Source organism: Lathyrus oleraceus, chromosome 6 (assembly GCF_024323335.1).
Source record: "Lathyrus oleraceus cultivar Zhongwan6 chromosome 6, CAAS_Psat_ZW6_1.0, whole genome shotgun sequence".
In the NCBI taxonomy this organism is placed as follows: domain Eukaryota; kingdom Viridiplantae; phylum Streptophyta; class Magnoliopsida; order Fabales; family Fabaceae; genus Lathyrus; species Lathyrus oleraceus.
Genome location: NC_066584.1, coordinates 341,636,726 through 341,645,957, shown reverse-complemented (window position 1 = coordinate 341,645,957; position 9,232 = coordinate 341,636,726). Strand labels below are relative to the sequence as shown.

The window sequence follows — 9,232 nt, the reverse complement described above, 5'->3', positions numbered from 1 at the left end:
ATCCGCAATATAGCTTTTCAAAGCAAAAACACAAAGTCAGTTCACCGTATCACAATATGGATATCTCACAACTGATTAAGGTGATGTATTACTCATGGATCAAGATGAGCATGTGACCTACCAAGAGGCCATAACTGGTCCTGAGTCTGAGAAGTGGCTAGAAGCCTGAAATCTGAAATGGATTCTATCTATAGAAACAAGGTTTTGACCTTGGTAGAGCCTCCTGTAGGAGTTAACCCTATAGGATGCAAGTGGGTATTCAAAAAGAAGACTGACATGGATGGTAAGGTACATATCTATAAGACAAGACCGGTTGCAAAAGGACATAAACAAATTCATGGGTTGACTATGATGAAACCTTTTCACCAGTTGCAGTGCTTAAATCTGTTCGGATTTGACTTGTTATCGCTGCATATCATGATTATGAAATATGGCAGATGGATGTCAAAACTGCTTTCCTTAATGGGAATCTTCTTGAGGATGTGTACATGCCACAGCCTGAAGGATTTAACATACCAAAAGAAGCCCAAAAGATATGCAAGTTATAGAGATCAGTCTATGGATTGAAGCAAGCTTCCAGAAGTTGGAATCTTAGTTTTGATGAAACAGTAAAACAATATGGATTCATCAAGAATCAAATGAGCCTTGTGATTACAAGAAGGTTAGTGGGAGCATGATCATCTTCCTGGTATTATATGTATATGACATATTACTCATTGGAAACGATGTCCCTACCCTGCAACAAGTAAATACTTGGTTGGGGAAGTGTTTTTCTATGAAGGACCTAGGTGAAACAACCTATATATTAGGAATCAGGATCTATATAGATAGATCATAAAAACTGCTTGGCCTAAGTCAGAGTACATACATAGGCAAAGTGCTTAGACACTTTAATATGCATGATTCCAAGAAAGGATTCATACCTATGAAACATTACATGTGTCTATAAAAAACACAATCCCCTTCAACTAAGGATGAAAGGGATCACATGAATAAGATTCCATATGCATGTGCAATAGGATCTATCATGTATGCCATGTTATGTACTCGACCAGATGTCTTGTATGCTTTAAGTGCAACGAGTAGGTACCAATCTGATCCCGGTGATGCTCATTGGGTAGTTGTCAAGAATATCCTTAAGTATTTAAGAAGGACTAAGGACTCATTCTTGATATATGGAGGTCAGGAAGAGCTTGTTGTAATTGGATATGTCGATGCTAGCTTTCATACAAATAAGGATGACTTTAGATTGCAATTTGGTTATGTGTTCTGCTTAAACGGTGGCATTGTGAGCTGGAAAAGTTCAAAGCAAGATACAGTTGCTGGTTCTACAACCGAGGACGAGTATATTGCTGCCTCAAGTGCATCAAAGGAAGCTGTTTGGATCAAAAAGTTCATTAGTGAACTTGGCATAATTCCTAGCATTGTGGATCCCATTGATCTCTATTGTGATAACAATGGTGCTATCGCACAAGCTAAGGAGCCTAGACCTCACCAATGATCCAAACACATACTTAGGCATTATCACCTCATTCGAGAGATAAGAGATATAGGAGATGTGAAAATATGCAGAGTACCTACACTTTACAATATTGCTGACCCACTAACAAAGCCTCTTGTATAGCAGAAGCATGATATCCATACTAGATCTATGGGTATTAGGGGTATGCCTTATTGGCTATAGTGCTGGTGGGAGATTGTTAGTGTAAGCCCTAGAGGCAATACTTTTGGTAGTTGTATCGAATTATTTGTTAATAATAAAAGGCTTTTTCTTTATTATGTTTGTTTAATAAAGTCCCTAGAATAATTAGTCCGTTTAATGTATCAAGTGTGACTTAATCGTGAGATCCCATTAAACATAAGGACATTATTCTTAAAGTATTTGTAGTCGAGCTTTGTTATGAAGTGGGATAACATTGAAGCATTAAGACTATTATGTATGTAGACTGATGATCACATCTTATGGATCATGGATAAGGAGTTATCAAGTGTTAAACATATGTATGAATATTAGGAGTAATATTTATACTGGATTGACCCGCTATGAGAATACTACATAGAATATTATGCAAAGTGTCATAAGTTATTCTCATGGTGATGATGGTGTATACCACCCTTCGACCTGAAACCACTATGGACCCTAGATGTAGAGTTGAGTGATTTATTGATGATCAAACATTATCCGTAACTGGATGACCATAAGACAGTTGATGGGTACTCCACGAAGCATGCTGAGGGACATGAGTGACCTAGATGGAATTTGCCCATCCTGCATAATAAGATAAATGTCTAAGGGACCAATATTGAACTGGACAAGGATGACACAATTTATGCCTTGTATTCAATATAGACATAAGGGTAAAAAGGGTAACTGTACATACAAGTATTATCACAAAAAGGGATTTGTCATATCACATGACATTTTCATGTCTTGGATAGCAGTGATGTGTTGCTAGATATTGCTCACTGTTTATTATGTTAAATACGTGATTTAATATAATTGCCAATATCACGAAAACCTATAGAGTCACACACAAAAGGATGGATTGATGAGAGACAGAGTAAATATAGAACACCGTAAGGTACGGTGCACTTAAGTGAATTGTAGAACATCGTAAGATACGGTGCACTTAAGTAGAATACGAAATATGGTAAGGTACCACGTACTTAAGTAATTTTCAGTATACCATAAGATATGGGTTACATACGCTTAAGTGGCCTTTTTAGCCTGCAGCCTGTACAAGTGGTTCTATAAATAGAACACTTGTGCATAAGCATTTCACTGGATGTAATTTTGTTTCTCTCTTTCTCTCTCTCTCTCTCTCTCTCTCTCTCACACACACACACACACACACACACACACACGCGCGCATACACACACACACACACACACACACACACTCACTCAAAGCCTTCATTCATAGCAGCTAGCACTAAAACTGAAGGAATTTGTTTGTATGTACTGAGTAGAGGCGTGGTCACCATTCAACGCTCGTGATCACTCCTTAGATCTGCATTAAAAGTTTCAATCGCCACAAGAGATAACCATTTCTATCACAGATCATGCCCATTCGTAAGGATCACTAAAGGAAAAAATTTAATCTGTTGTGTTTTGGATCGCAATTTTCCTTTAATTACCATAAACATCAATCTTGTAACTGGTATTTTTTTGATAGATTAATCCTCAGTTAAAATGGTGGCATTTCTCTAAAAATAATATTATCATCGCAGAACTTCTAATTGATATCCCCAGAGGGTTTTCTTTTGAAGTTTCTCCTTGGCAAATTTCTCTCCAGTAAACCCTTTTGAAATGTATTCGTTTAGGTTACTTTCCAACCATTGTGTTGACAATTACCCTTTTTTTTGTCTCACAACCATAAAATTGTCATACATTTTCAACTTCGTGTTGTTGGTCTTATTCCAACCTTTGTGGTTGACGTTCCTTTTCCCAACCTTCATGGTTGATGATCTTTTTCCAACCTCCATGATTGATGATTTATTTCCGACCTGCATGGTTGGTGATATTTTTCCAACCTTTGGGTTGTTGACCTTTTTCCAACCTTTGGGTTGTTGACCTTTTTTCAACCTTCGTGTTATTGATTTTTTCCAACCTTCGGGTTGTTGATCTCTTGCCAACTTTCGGGTTGATGGTCTTTTTCCAACCTTCGGGTTGTTGATCTTTTTCTAATCACATGGTTGTTGATCTTTTTCTAACCTTCTGGTTGTTGATTTTTTCCAACCTCCGTATTGGTGATTTATTTCCAACAACCGTGTTGTTTCCAAACGAGTTGATGCCAATCTTCCTTTTATTAGACACCCATCTCTGAAAGGGTCAAATTAAGACATCTAGCAGCAGTAGCATCCTGAATCTCTCTTAATTAACTTGCGAGTTCCTCGATTCAGTTATTGAATGTCGGAGGATCAAAGTTTGCCACCACACTAAATTAGAACCAGAGTCCACCTTTGTTAATACCAGTCACTCCTTCCACTTAATCACCCACGTTGTTGCATAACACACATAATCTCATGCATCATATGAATAAAGCATATACATTGCATACATCATGCATAAGAAACATCTCTCCTGCCATTCATTTATTTCCTTGATAGAGCATTTCAGTCAATCCCCAGTAGATAAACCCACAAAAGCCTATCCTCCATTCCATATCCACAAAAATTCTCGATAATACATTTATCTTCCTTATATTACACCCACTCAATTATCAATAGACAAATTTTTGGATATTCTTGTATTTAATCCTCTTCTACCTTGAATACTCGAAAAGTTGTCAGCATTCATACATCCAGGTCCAAGATGTTTAAATAGGGACAACTATCATACCCCCAAATTTGCCCTACCTACCCTTTTCACTTTTCATCTGACTTTTGGTCTATGGTTCATCTGCATACTCATTGGCATGCAACACATTCATTTACAATTTCATTTTTCAAAATACACATCATTGATTTAAAAGTTCATGTTATTTATGACACAAGGATTGGATTCATGACAATTGACTTGGCAAGTCTCATGGGCTAGGGTTTTCTTCCATGGCATACATGGGAATCAAATCTACGGGATTGTGTTACATTAACTTGGGATGTTCATCTCTTGGAACCCTAATTATTGGTTTGATATATTTGTTCATGTGGGTGACATCATGGCATTGAAAGTTGGAAATCATTCTCAAGTTTGATTTTTGGTCAACAATAGTCAACCTCAAAGTTAACTTTTTGTTGACCACCTCCTTGTGGGTTACTTAACAATTATTATGGGCCTTGATTCTATTTGCTTTGAAACATGATAGTTTATTTCAAGATATTTGATTCAAGTTCACATTCAAGGTAAAATCAAGATTCAAATTCATTCTAGTTCAAGATCATTTTAAAATTCAATTTTGAGGGAAAGGGTATTTTTTTTAGAATGCAAGTCACATTTCCATTCAAAGGCCGATTTCATTACAAAACCTTCAAACATTTCATCACAAAAGGTTCAAAATTAAAATCACATAATTTTACATCATTTGACGTAGAGTTGACTTTTGGTCAACTACTAACTTTTTGGTCAAATAGTTGACCAAAGTTAACTACCTATCCTAAACCCTATCATACTTATTCTTCATTCACAAGCCATCCATATAAAGCCTTCAAGTTCTTCACAATTTTTTCATATGCCATATACTTCTTCATGATTCACACCTTGAATCCATGTCATGCCTTGTTCCATGCCTTGCCATTTGATAACCCTTGTCGAATTCCTCATCATCATTGCCTTATCTCAAACCTAGCAATCCGTCTTGTAACAATAGGAAGTATTAACATCATTCATATACTCAAAAACATGTTTCATTATAATGCATATTCATGTTGGTACTAGTAAGTTAAGGCTACCTACAAATTATGTAACATACATGTCAAGTACAATACACCAACATACAGATTCATGCATAGCCATACAAAAACCAAGAATCAAGCCATCTATAAACCAAAACTTGGCAATACTCATTATGTAATCCATACCATGGTGACACCTACACATAGCTGCATTCAAAATAACCTAACCAATTTACTTTGACATAACTTTTGAAAATAACTCTAACACAAACATTCCATAACAAGTCTTGTACCAATCAAACCAATCAAGTAGCATAACAATCAAGTATTAACACAACAGAGTCAAGTTAGACCAACATCACGAATTGCATTAACATTACACATTGACATTTCACACATAGTTCAAGTACAATTCAGGAATTTAACTAAGTCTTAGTTGTTGAAGCCACAAGCGAGTATGACTAACTGAGTCCATTTTGGTTTGGCAGCTGCATTAACCTAAACCATAGACAACAAAGTAGTCAACTCATACTTGATTCTATAACCTTTCAACATAATCAGTTGGCACAATCACTAACATTTCATCCTAACCAAATTAACACTCCAGCAGTTTAGGTTAACAACTAGTTGGTTGTTAATTAGATAGCTCCTCATAAATATTTCACAATGGCTCGATTTGACTACTAGCTATCACAAACTCCAACTGTATCTTTTCTAAACAATTAACAATCATGTTACTTCTAACTAATAAACCTAAGTTTAACCCTTTGCTAACAGTACAATTCATTATCATCAATTACATTTGTCAACTATTCTAACTACACAAATAAACTAACTTCCAACTCAACTAACAATCTAAATTCCATAAATCTTTAAACTAATCTTCAATTCAATTCTCAATCTGTCAAATAAGACTAACTATTAACACCATTCTACAACACCATTTTAACAGTCACTTATTAACTAATCTTTATTTTTTACTCCTAACAATGCAACAATTATAGCCAAATAAGCTAACATAAATAATCTAACTTCAAGTCTATTTCTTTAACATTTTCCCTCCCAATTCATATCAAGGAATAATAGCTTCAATTTCGAATGTAGAAGAGCAAAGTTATTAAAAAACTAACTAATTTTCACATCAAGCTAACTCTAACAATTCCCAACATAACTAATTTCACTTAACAAACTCACTAACTTCCAATTCAACCTAACTGTCAACTTCATTCAACTCATCTAACAACACAACTCTAACATAATACTTCACTAACACCCATGGCATAGTCTAAACTAAATTTCACTTAATAAACTAACAAACTTCGTATTCAAGCAAATTCTATCCACCTCTATAGAGAGTTAACAAAGTTACAAACTCATGACCACTTTTCTCTTGAATCTAACTAACTGTAATGATTGCCATAACACCTCTAATAACCACTGCCCAAACGGACCTAAACAATTACAATAATTCACTCTATATAATCATAATTCATCTTCAGTTTCAGGGGACAACAATTATTTTCTGTATATCCTTCTCTTTACATCACTCTCCAATTTATCCCTCACACCAAAAGCTCAATTTTGCCATTGCTGGAGCAAGCTTAACATTGAAGCTTGCCACCACAAAGCTTAGCCCCTACGTTATGTTCTACACTCTTTACACATACACATTATCAACAACAACAAAATGATCCTAATTCCTATAGACTAAGAATAAGAAGAGAAAATTGTTACAAAAGAAGTAAAAGGCTCGAAACAAGTACCTGATACCTTTGGTATTCTTTTTTCTCCAACTTCAACGTCTTCACCTTCAACAAGTTCCAAGGAAAATCTTCGCCTTGGAGGTAAGTCCTCCAAATTCCATCTTTTTGATTCAAACTCTCTACCAATATGTAGTGTATAGGTCTCTGAACCAAAACCCTAAGGTTTGAGTTCAAATTAATGCTCCGCCTCCATTTAATTTCATTTTCTTTGGCTTAGGGTTCTTAGGATGTTATTTCTATTTGGAAAATCTGATTGAGTTTAGAAAGAATTGATGCTAGAATTGAGGAAAGGAGGTTGAGAGGGTTACTATGGTGGTACTAATGATTGTTTTGGCTCATCTTTGTTGCCTCCAGCATGGCAGAGCAAGCTCTGATGAGGTATGTTTGAGAGTGAGAGAGTGAATAGCTAAAATAAGGAAATGTGAAATGAGACTTGGCTGGAGGACTCCCTTTTCCTTGGCCTTGCTCGTGGGGGCCTCAATGCAACAATCCCATGGAATTGCCACTTCACACGCCCTTTTTTCCATAACTCCCCCTTCTGGACTCACAACAACAACATTGGGCTTGCTAATTGGGCCCAACACCCTTTTCCCTTATTTAAACTCCCCTCTGATCCAATACAACCTACAACCTTGTTTTTATTTTCAATTTGTTTCTTTTCTTATTTTAATTATTTTGTTACTTTTTTTAATTCATGAAAGATGCATAGAAATACATAGGAAATAATTAGTTTAATTCATACTTAGACTAGAATTTGTTTTAGAATTTAATTCAAATTTAGCTTTTAATTTTCAATTAAAATTATTAGAAGTTAGGATATTCATGTTAATTCCTTTTTTTTAATACTTTAGGATTTTGAATAAATCCATGTGCTTAAAGTTCCTTTAGCATGATCTTTTTCCCTTAGTTAGTTGATCAAGTTCATCCTTAATTAATTGATTACACTTGATATTGGACCCTGTCTTAGACTTGCCATGAATAACTTGAATGCCCCCCCTATCCAAACAAGTGATCATAAGTCTCTTGATAACTTGATTGGGGTAGACCTTGGTAATTGCACTGCACTGGATCTCTTAAGTCAATCCAAGTTCCACATACAAGACTCTGAAGATTATGGACATCAAGAACCTGATCACTGCTAAGCTTCATTCAAGCATGCTGCCTTTGCAAAACAAAAAGTCTCTTCTATTCCTTTAAACACTTATTAGTTATGATGTGAATTATACACTACGAGCCTTAAGCAACGGAGAAGAATGAGAGGGATTATTCCTACCATTGTTCTGAGTATCTTTGAATACGGGACGTAGGCCCTAATTATTCAAAGTATTCGCCTTTGTTCATAGACTTTAGTGCAATTCAAATTGAATAACTTTCAATCTTTCTTCCCCATAGACAACACTTCAACAATCCCCCTCAAAATACTTTTCTCTTTGGACCAAATGCAATTCTCTTTGGACATTCATAGGCTCTTTTGGGTTAATCACCTTCTCATGGTTAATCACCCATTTATGAACCATACTCCAATCTTTGGGTTAATCACCTTCTAATGGTTAAAACCCTTCTCATGCATGTTTGCCTTGGCAGACCCGATGCTTATGCAAACCCCCTTTTCATGCATGTTTGTCTTGTCAGACTTGATGCTTAGACAAACCCCTCTCTTGCATGTTTGCCTTATCAGATCTTGTGCTTAGGCAAACCTTTTTTCACGTTTTTTTATCTTGCCAGACCTCGTGCTTAAGAAAATCCTTTTTTCTTGCATGTTTGCCTTGTCAGAACTCGTGCTTAGGCAAACCCCTTTTTCATGCTTGTTTGCCTTGTTAGGCTCGGTGCTCAGGCAAACCCCCTTTTCATGCATGTTTGTCTTGTCAGACCTGATGCTTAGACAAACCTTTCTCTTGCATGTTTTCCTTGTCATACCTCGTGCTTAGGCAAACCCATTTTTTATGTTTGTTTGCCTTGTTAGACCTCATGCTTAGGCAAACTCCTTTTTCATGTTTGTTTTCCTTGTCAGACCTTGTGCTTAGGCAAATCCCCTTTTCATTCTTGTTTTCCTTGTTAGGACTCGTGCTTAGGCAAACCCCCTTTTCATGCATGTTTATCTTGTCAGACCTAGTGCTTAGACAAACATTTATCTT

At 36.0% G+C, this 9,232-nt stretch overlaps 1 long non-coding RNA gene across 1 annotated transcript; it reads right to left on the bottom strand.

The window, feature by feature from the left end:
- Nucleotides 1–4,936: 4,936 nt before the first annotated feature.
- Nucleotides 4,937–7,578, bottom strand: LOC127097729 (uncharacterized). The gene is made up of 2 exons (XR_007793144.1): nt 7,098–7,578; nt 4,937–5,296 (listed from the first exon to the last, which is right to left on the bottom strand). It is a non-coding gene; the product is annotated as an uncharacterized LOC127097729 (long non-coding RNA).
- Between the last annotated feature and the right edge of the window lie 1,654 nt (nt 7,579–9,232).